Below are 10,036 nucleotides of genomic sequence, written 5' to 3'. Positions count from 1 at the left end.
GAGCTGGGCCATGAGATGAGAGAAAGACAGAGACGGAGACAGAGACACAGAGATGAAGACACAGAGAAAGAGACAGACAGAGACAGAGAGAAATGGAGAGAGGGGAGAGGACAGTAGGAAGGAAAGGGAGCGGGAAGGGGGGAGGGCGCAGGGCGCAGGGCGCAGGGCGCAGGGCGCAGGGGGCAGGGGGCAGGGGGCAGGGGGCAGGGGGCAGGGGGCAGGGGGCAGGGGGCAGGGGGCAGGGGGCAGGGGGCAGGGGGCAGGGGGCAGGGGGCAGGGGGCAGGGGGCAGGGGGCAGGGGGCAGGGGGCAGGGGGCAGGGGGCAGGGGGCAGGGGGCAGGGGGCAGGGGGCAGGGGGCAGGGGGCAGGGGGCAGGGGGCAGGGGGCAGGGGGCAGGGGGCAGGGGGCAGGGGGCAGGGGGCAGGGGGCAGGGGGCAGGGGGCAGGGGGCAGGGGGCAGGGGGCAGGGGGCAGGGGGCAGGGGGCAGGGGGCAGGGGGCAGGGGGCAGGGGGCAGGGGGCAGGGGGCAGGGGGCAGGGGGCAGGGGGCAGGGGGCAGGGGGCAGGGGGCAGGGGGCAGGGGGCAGGGGGCAGGGGGCAGGGGGCAGGGGGCAGGGGGCAGGGGGCAGGGGGCAGGGGGCAGGGGGCAGGGGGCAGGGGGCAGGGGGCAGGGGGCAGGGGGCAGGGGGCAGGGGGCAGGGGGCAGGGGGCAGGGGGCAGGGGGCAGGGGGCAGGGGGCAGGGGGCAGGGGGCAGGGGGCAGGGGGCAGGGGGCAGGGGGCAGGGGGCAGGGGGCAGGGGGCAGGGGGCAGGGGGCAGGGGGCAGGGGGCAGGGGGCAGGGGGCAGGACCAGGAACGAAGAGAGGTGAAGAACCAAAAGGGTTCTTAGCCAAAATGACTGAGTTATATAGAAATCAGAAGCTGTGGGGAGCGAAGCAAAAAGCAAAGCCCAGCCCCTGGGAGGGGGAGGTTTGGAGTAGGGGGTGGGGTGAGAAGCGCTGGGAGGAACCATAGGTACCGAGTGAGCTTTGTCTGGATCTGACAAGTACACTTAGAGACTTTCCAGCCACATCCTGGCAACACTGACTTATCCTTTGTTCCTGTTTTGTCAAGCATTGCTGCTTATGTGCTGGGTTCCAAAGCCTGATGTTGCTTCTATCATGGTGTCAGTTGTGCTTAGGTGTAGGAACCTAGTAAGGTCTGAGAGCCTGTTACATAGGGAGGAAAAAAAAACAAAAAACGAAAAAGCAAAAAACAAAACAACAACAAAAAAAAAAAAAAAAAAAAAAAAAAAAAACAAAAAATGAGAGTAGACACGCTGGAGAGATGGTTCAGTGATTAAACTCTTATGTGCTGTTGTTCTTCCAGAGGACCTGAGTTCAGTTCCCAGATCTCACGTCCACTGTCTGTAACTCCAGCTCCCATGGATCTGATGTTTCCTACCTCCTCAGACCCTGAACTCATGTGCATAAGAAAAGTAAGCCTATAGAATGGTGATGGGGGGGGGTGGACTATATAGAGTGAGGGATGGGAAAGGCTGATGAGTAGGGACTGAACTACAGAGAGAAACAGAAACTCTGCATACTGTGCACAGAGCATTGACTATCAGTAACACTACTGTAGAACTCAAAGGCTCAAAATTAAAAAGGCCTGGGACGTTTTCACCATAAAGAAACCCTAACTGTGAGATAAATAGGTTTAGGCTGATTTAAATATTTAAATATGAAATATCTATGTGTATTTACTGCACGTTATGCTGTTAATATGTATAATGTTTAGACTTTATTACCAGTTCAAAAATACACTGGGCTAGCCTTAGACCCTAGGATTTATCCCCCAAACAACTTTAAATCTTTTTTGAAATAGAGACTCACTCTAGCCCAGGCTGACCTGTAAATACATTTTGCAGCACAGGCTGAACAGAACTCATAGCAAACCTCAGACCTCAGCTGTACCTTCCCCCCCTACCATGAGCAAGCCTGAAGAGACCTTGGTTACCACAACAAGGTCAAGTGACGGGATCTAGGTGGAGTTACCCACCTTGGCTGCCCGGAACACAACAGAACTGCCTCTGGGCTTGCCTTGAGACATCTCCGGCCGTGACCTGGAATGGACTATGGATTATCCCACCCATCTGGAACCAGGAGGGGTTGTGGGTTGGGTCTTCCCCTTTAAATTGAGAGCTGAACATTAAAGCTTTGGGCCTTGATCAGAGAACTTTGTCTTGGCCTCATCTCTTCTCGCCCTCCTTCCCCTTTCATTCCCAGCCCCCCTTTCAGGTGAATCCAGTTGACTTGTGGCCGCGGGCGGCTACACTCAGCCTCCTGAGTACTAGATGCTAGATTATAGGCATGAACATATTATGTTAGACTAAAATTTTTTTTTCTGTTTAACTAAGCAGGTAGCTGGTCATGGTAGAACACTCCTTTAACCCAGCACTCAGAAGATAGAAGGAAGTAGAGCTCTATGGATTCCAGAATATCCAGGGCAAAAAGTGAGACCTTGTCTCAAAAAAAAAAAAAAAAACAAATTATTAAATTTAAAAAGTAAGCCAGGCAGTGGTGGTGCACACCTTTAGTCCTAGAACTCAGGAGGCAGAGGCAAGCAGATCTCTGAGTTCAAAGCCAGCCTGGTCTACAGAGTGAGTTCCAGAGCAGCCAGGGCTACACAGTCTCATGGGATGGGGGGGGGGGACAGAAATGAAAAAGTCCTATCACGTACTCTGTAAATTGTCTATAATTAACATTAAGACATTACTGTTCATACCTCATTATTTGAACACGGCCTTTAGAGTGAATGGTGGTTTCCCTGGGCATTACCTTATCTAAGACCTGACTCTCAACTGAACCTGATAGCACACACATATAATTCCAGCCCTGGGGAGGTTGAGGCAGGAAGATCAGTTTAAAGTTATCCTTGGTCACATATTGAACTTGAGCCCAGTCTAGGCTATATGAGACCCTGTCTTTAAAAAGCAGACATTTAAAAAAAGAAGAAGAAAAGAAAAAGATTCTGGCTTTCGAATACCTTGGCGCCCTAAGCAAGCCTGATCTCCAACTACAAAGCTCTGTCTGCTGTTTAATCGCTGCCATGTTAAGAGAGTTATAAATAGATACATCAAGACGTGATACTCAATCCACCGGCAGTTCTTATTAATATGAAAATCCCATTTGCAATGGCTTTTTCTACCCAACTGAATTGGCCCAGTGAGGTAATCCTGTTAAGACCAAATCCCTGTCTCAAGAGGCCCCAGGAGGAATTGTTATTTGCATACATTTGCATATCAATCCCTAGTTGGTAAAATTCCTCATTAAGAAGTGAATTTCTTCCTAGCTGCTGACATCCAGGAAGCTAAACATTTGGCCCAGTATGTTGACTGCAATTGGTCTAATCTCTCACTTCTAGATACCACTGCTACTTATTTTAACCACTGTTACTTATTTTAAATGAAGTAAAACTTTACCCAAACTCATGTTTTACAGAGAAATTTTCCACTGGGGGTAGGGGACAGGTTAGTCAAAGTGGATATTCATTAGGTGGAGAGTCTGAAGGAAGGAATTAAGAAATACTTAAAGCCAGCCAGTCCAGGTGTATGGTCCCTCTCGGGCTGGGTCCCTTTCGGGCTGGCCAGAGAAGCCCAGCCCAAGATCTGGAGCCACCCTGGGTCTTGTCAGTCTGCTTCCGCATCTGCATTCTTGTTTTCTTTAGCTCACTTCCCTTTTTCCTGACACTCTTGTCTTCCTGACTTTTCTTGTCTTCTTGTCGTCGTCTTCCCCCCATTCCCCCATCCCCGTCTGAGAAACGGGGGAAATAACTTCTAGGTTAAGGTTGGGAATGGCAAAAGGATTTGTGCCCATCTTGCTTGCTTGGCTTTTGTTTCTGTTCCATGGCTCCTCCCAGCACCTCACACCCCACCCCCTAGCTTAAACCTCTCCAGCCTAGGTGCTGGTCTTTGCTTCCCTTCTCCCAGCTTCTGGTCCCTATGTAGCTCAAGCATTTTGACTACGCCCTCTCTTGGCTCCGACTGGCTTCTCTCTTGGTCTCTTGGTTCCTCTGCATGCCTCTTTCCCTTGGATAAGTGGTCACTTGTTTTGAGAGCAGGCTCTCTGTCCATACCAGCAAACCCCTATTTAATATGTTTTCGAAATCTCCATTACAAACACTGAAGCATTTCTGGCTACGAATTTACTGAAATAGTGTTGACACGGTGGTCGCAGTCTCCATGCCTGAGTGCTGAGACACCGGCGCATTATCAACCACACGCATTATCAACCAGACTCTAGTAGCTTCGGTCTCCTCCAGATGCTGTGTTTTTACAGTATTCCACTCTCTTTCCTGTCAAAGATCTTGTTTTCTTCCATTATATGTCTGTAATTCAGAGCCGGGGAGGTCCAGCTGCATGTACCTGAAGAGCTGAATTCAAATCTCCAGCTTCCGAGCGAAAGCCAGTACAGCCGTGTGCGTCTGACACCTCAGCACTGCGGCGAGGTGACAGCCAAATCCCAGGAGCTCATTAGTCAGTCACACTAGCCAATTTGATGAGCTACAGGTTCAGTGAGAGTCTGTCTCAAAAATAAGTTGTTACCGGGGTCTGGTGAAGCATATCTTTAAGTCAAGTACTCAGAAGGCAGAGACAGGCAAACATCTGTGAAGTGGAGACTAGCCTAGTTTATATAGGTCCAGGACAGCCCATACCACAAAGAGAAACCCTGCCTCGAAAAATTAAATAAATAAATAAAAATTAAAGACAGGGTAGAGAACAATTCAGAAAGACATCTGAAGTTGACCTGTGGTCTCCACTTGTGTGCATGCAAATTTGTACATCCCTACATACATAGACTGAATACCTGAGATAGATAGGTGATAAGTAGATAATAGATAGATAGAAAGAAGATAGATGATAGATGAAAATTAATATATAGGTGGATAAATAGATATTTGATATAGGTGATGCAATCATGTTCAGTCCCAACTACTCTCTGTGAGGCAGAGGCAGGAAGATCACTTGAGCCCAGGAGTTCAAGACCAGCCTGTGCAACATAGCGAGACCCCTTATTTCTAAATAAGTGTAATGCATCCTCATCACTGGGAAGTTTGAGAATAAGAAGGTTTTTTTGTTTTGTTTTGTTTTGTTGTTGTTGTTTTGTTTTTTGTTTTTTGTTTTTGTTTTTGTTTTTTTTTTCGAGACTGGGTTTCTCTGTGTAGCTATGGCTGTCCTGGAACTCACTCTGTAGACCAGGCTGGCCTCGAACTCAGAAATCTGCCTGCCTCTGCCTCCCAAGTGCTGGGATTAAAGGTGTGTGCCACCACTGCCCGGCGAGAATAAAAAGTTTTAAAGGACATAATATTCATGAGGTGGCTAGGGAAGGGGAATGTGTTTGTTATTCTCTGGGCACTGCCCTAACAAGTGATAAAAATAAATAAAATCAAACGGTTTCGAGCGAACTGAAATCCCAGTGTGAACATGATCTCCCTGTGTGTCACTGTGTGCCATCTCCCCTACTGACAAGGACTCAAAGAAGTTCACTACAAACTCTGAACCACAAATGTTATCTCAGCACCTTTAACTTAACCAGCATGGTGGTCCACACCTGCAATTCCAGCTAGTGAGATGCTAAGGGGAGAGGGTGACAATCTCTTGTAAAGAAATTAGAAATCTCTTGTAAAAAGGAATTTAGCAACTCACTTCGTGACTTTTCCTGGGGAGATGTGAACAGACCTGCATAGACGGGGACCCAAACAGATAGATAAACTGATTCCATTCAAATCTAGCTTGGTGAACCGGTTACTTCATTGCAGCTCCTTTTTTTATTTGTTTTGGGGGTTTTGCTGTTGTGTTGCTGCTGCTGCTGCTTATATTTCTGTTTTTGTTTTGTTTGAGACAGGGTTTCTCTGTGGACTCCTGCCTATCTTGGAACACACTCTGTAGACAAGTCTGGCCTTGAACTCAGAGACTGACCTGTCTTTTCGTCTCCAGTGCTGGGCTTAAAGGTATGCACCACCACAGCCCAGCTTCATTGGGGTGTCTTGCAGGAGCAAGGCTGGTTAAAGGCAGTTGTGCCATCAAAAGGCCCCGCCACAGCGCTGATGAAGACTCCTGAAAGCTGCATCTTTGAAGCTCTCAGCTCATCCCGCAGGCAGCTCCCCCAGAGTCTCTTCTCCCCAGCAATTGGTTACTGCTTATACACTGTAGAGGAGGAGCCATGTGAACCTGTAACTTCCATGACCTTGTAAACCCCTGAGCCTCAATGCTCTTCTCAACTTCTTCATAACAAAACCTCATCCCCTATTTCAAAATGAGGAGGAGGAAGAGGAAGAAGGAAGGAAGGAGAAAACTTAAGAGCCAGGATGTTCTCAGGACTAGTATGCGCTTGTCCCTGGATTCCATCTCTAGTGTCACAGATAAAAATAATAATCATCACGCCAGGCGATGGTGCCTCACACCTATAATCCCAACACTCGGAGGCAGAGGCAGGTTGATCTTTGAGTTCAAGGACAGCCTGGGATACACAGAAAACCCTATCTTGTTTAAAAAAAAATTAAAATACATTTTTTGAAAAGGTGGAGAGAGGAGCTCATGAACCTGTACCCCCTCCCTGAGAGCCGAGTGGTTTCTGAGAAAGGGGTTATCATTGAATTCAGTGTTAGAGCCACTAGTAACTTGCCTGTGCTCCAATAAATATCACCCCATTCGTGCACATGCATGCAGTCCTAATTAGACTTGGTGGGTGTTTTAGTTAGAGTTTTACTGCTGTGAACAGACACCATGACTAAGGCAACTTCGAGACAGGGTTTCTCTGTATAGCCCTGGCTGTCCTGGAACTCACTCTGTAGACCAGGCTGGCCTCGAACTCAGAAATCCACCTACCTCTGCCTCTCAAGTGCTGGGATTAAAGGCGCGTGCCACCACTGCCCAGCTCTAAAGCAACTTTTATAAGAACAACATTTAATTGGGGCTGGCTTAGAGGTTCAGTCCATTATCATCAACATGGAAGCATCCAGGCAGGCATGGTGCAAGAGAAACTGAGAGTTCTACATCTTCATCTGAAGACTGCTAGCAGAATACTGGCTTCTAGGCAGCTAGAATGAGGGTCTTAAAGCCCAAGCCCACAATGACACACCTACTCCAACAAGGCCACGCCTCCTAATAGTGCCACTCCCTGACACACCTACTCCAACAAGGCCACGCCTCCTAATAGTGCCACTCCCTGACACACCTACTCCAACAAGGCCACGCCTCCTAATAGTGCCACTCCCTGGCCCAAGTATATACAAACCATCACAGTAGGTTACAGAAAAACTGCAAAAACAACAAGATATGAAAATAGGAAATGATTGCCAGGCAGTGGTGGCACATGCCTTTAATCCCAGCACTTGGGAGGCAGAGGCAGGCAGATTTCTGAGTTCAAGGCCAGCCTGATCTTCAGATCTCCAGGACAGCCAGGGCTACACAGAGAAACCCTGTCTCGGAAAAAAAGAAAAAAAGAAAAAAAAAAAAAAAAAAAAAAAAAAAAACACCAGGACCAATAGCAGCTTTGGTGAGGAAAGGTCTTTAGATCATCTTACCCTTCCAGGGCACAGCCTCTCATTGCCAAAAGTTCAAAAGTTGTCACAGCCAGGGTTATGGAGTAAGATCCTAAAGATCCTATTTTTAAAAAAGAACAACAGATGTAAAAAATGAAAGGAAGGAAGGAGGGGCCTCAAATCTAGATTTGGGCTGTGGAGACGTTAAGTTCTTCCACACTCAGCAGACGACACCCTGTGTTCCTAAATCAGTGTGTAACGTTTTGTTATGCTGTGAGACCCCAAGTATTCTTGAAAAACATCCAAGGTGTATGCCCAGGGTTCAGGTCCATCTGTGAACAGAGGGACAATGCCTTTTCCTATCTGGAGGACACTGGAAGTGGTGGATAGATTGTTGAAACTTGAGCTGGTCTCTTTGGAGCTTTTTCTAGAAACAGAGAAAAAAGGCAGCAACAGGCCATCTTCATAGCATTTGGAGAAACTAAGATAACTACGTTTCCCCTGTGGGACAAAGTGCACCAAGGAAAGTTGCAGCCTTTAAACCATGCAAAATTTTCACAGACTCTGCTTCTGAGAATGCAGATCAATACAGAATCTATGGAAAGCAAGTTAGAATTACAAATCTATATGAATCAGCCCAGTAATTCTACATCTTGAAACCATTACACAACTAACGCACCAAAAAAAATTTTTTTTTAATAATTTCTATATAGTTGGGTTCACTGTACACTTTTAATCCCAGCATTCAGAAGAGAGAGGCAGGCACATCTCTGAATTCAAGGCTAGCCTGGTCTACAGAGCTCATTCCAAGATGTGTATATACATGTATATATGTATGTGTGTGTGTATATATATATATATATATATATATGTGTGTGTGTGTGTGTGTGTGTGTGTGTGTGTGTATACATATATCCACACAAATATTTACATGTGTGTGCATGAATGTAAGTATTGTGTGTATGCAGATGCCCCAGGAGGCCCGAAGAGGGTGTTGGATCCCTTAGAACTGAATTTACAAATGGTTGTAAGCTACCCAATCCAAGTACTGAGAACTTGAATTTAGCTCTTCAGGAAGAGCAGGTATGCGCTCTCTGCTACTGAGCCAGCCATCTCTCCAGCCCCTTAACAAATTTTTAAAGAGAAAGAACCCACCCCACTCTACCCCCAAAAAATGATTGTTTGAGGACCTTTGGGTTCCAATAGACAGGAAATGAGCCTATAATGAGACAGATTCTTCAGTAAGTTGACAAGGCTAGGAAAGGGGGGTCCTCCAAGATGCCCGAGGCAGGGGGAGGGTGCAAGGAAGCTGTCTCATTCATACTCACTTAGGCAGTTCCCATTGCCCTTCCTCATTGTGCTCCTGAGGCCCATTCAAAGCTAACACTCATATGCCAATGACATTTGGTACATGGGTAACCGTGGGCAACCAGCTTCACTCTCCGTTGTCCTAGCAACAGTGATGTTCTTCGGTGGGGTTTCCACTGTGAAGTAATCATCCCTCTTTGAGGTGGACTCCTCTACATTTGCAGGTTTTTTTTTTTTTTTACATCAATGACATTTATGAATAAGCCTCAATTAGATGCAATTACAACTGAACTGTTAAGTGGGGCTGTGAATTGAGTCAGATTTGCATATCCTTCCATCAAACCTGGCAGACCCCCACCCCCATGAATTGTGTGCCTGGTGCCATTCAGGGATAGGGTGCCATTTGCTGTCACAAACCACCTGCCATGTTTCAATTAAAGACACAACCTCTCCTCCTTATCCTTACCTCCTCTTCAAAGACAAACAGGCTTAGACTCCACAGCTTCCCAGTCCAGCTCAATTAAAAAGAAAAAGTAGCCCAGTATAGGTAGCCTCGCATTCACCTGGAAAAACCGCAAGCTTACATGGCCCAGAGTCACTCTGCTGGGAAAAGATGAAGCCAGGGATTCAGAACCACCTCTCATAGCTCCTCCTGCTCCGGCCACTAGCTCCTGCCCAGGACCAGTTATGAAATATTTAAGTTGTTTAAAAGATGACTCTGAGTTTCATGATACCCACATAGCTGGTGAAAAGAATAGACTCCCTGTGTCTATCTGTCAGAGGTCAGGAGAAAGTGACGCAGTCTTGGAAGCCCAGTACTGGCTACTGAACCAATGATTCTCATGGCCCTGAACTCCTGGATTAAATGGCTATATCTGGCCTACCCACACTCAAATACATTATGATCTCCCCTGCCTTCACAGAATCCCACTGCATGGGCTCTCTTAGAGGCCATGCCAACCTTGTCCTGCTATGGAAATACAATCTGGAAGAAAGCAACGGAGAGAAGCTTTAGCTGTTCCTCTAACCCAGGTACGCCTCTTGTTCCAAGTAGGTCACTTATGCTCCTTTAAGCCCTTTAGCTTCTGGTGGGGATGGGTAGGGAGGATGGAGGGAGAAGATGGCCAGCCTTGTGCTTAGATCACTGCTTCTGTATGTCCAAGTCCCATCAATCAGCTTTTGGCCTTCATAGAAAGGATAATACATA

Source organism: Arvicanthis niloticus, chromosome 1, assembly GCF_011762505.2.
Source record: "Arvicanthis niloticus isolate mArvNil1 chromosome 1, mArvNil1.pat.X, whole genome shotgun sequence".
Lineage (NCBI taxonomy): Eukaryota > Metazoa > Chordata > Mammalia > Rodentia > Muridae > Arvicanthis > Arvicanthis niloticus.
Note: the sequence above shows the minus strand (reverse complement) of the source record.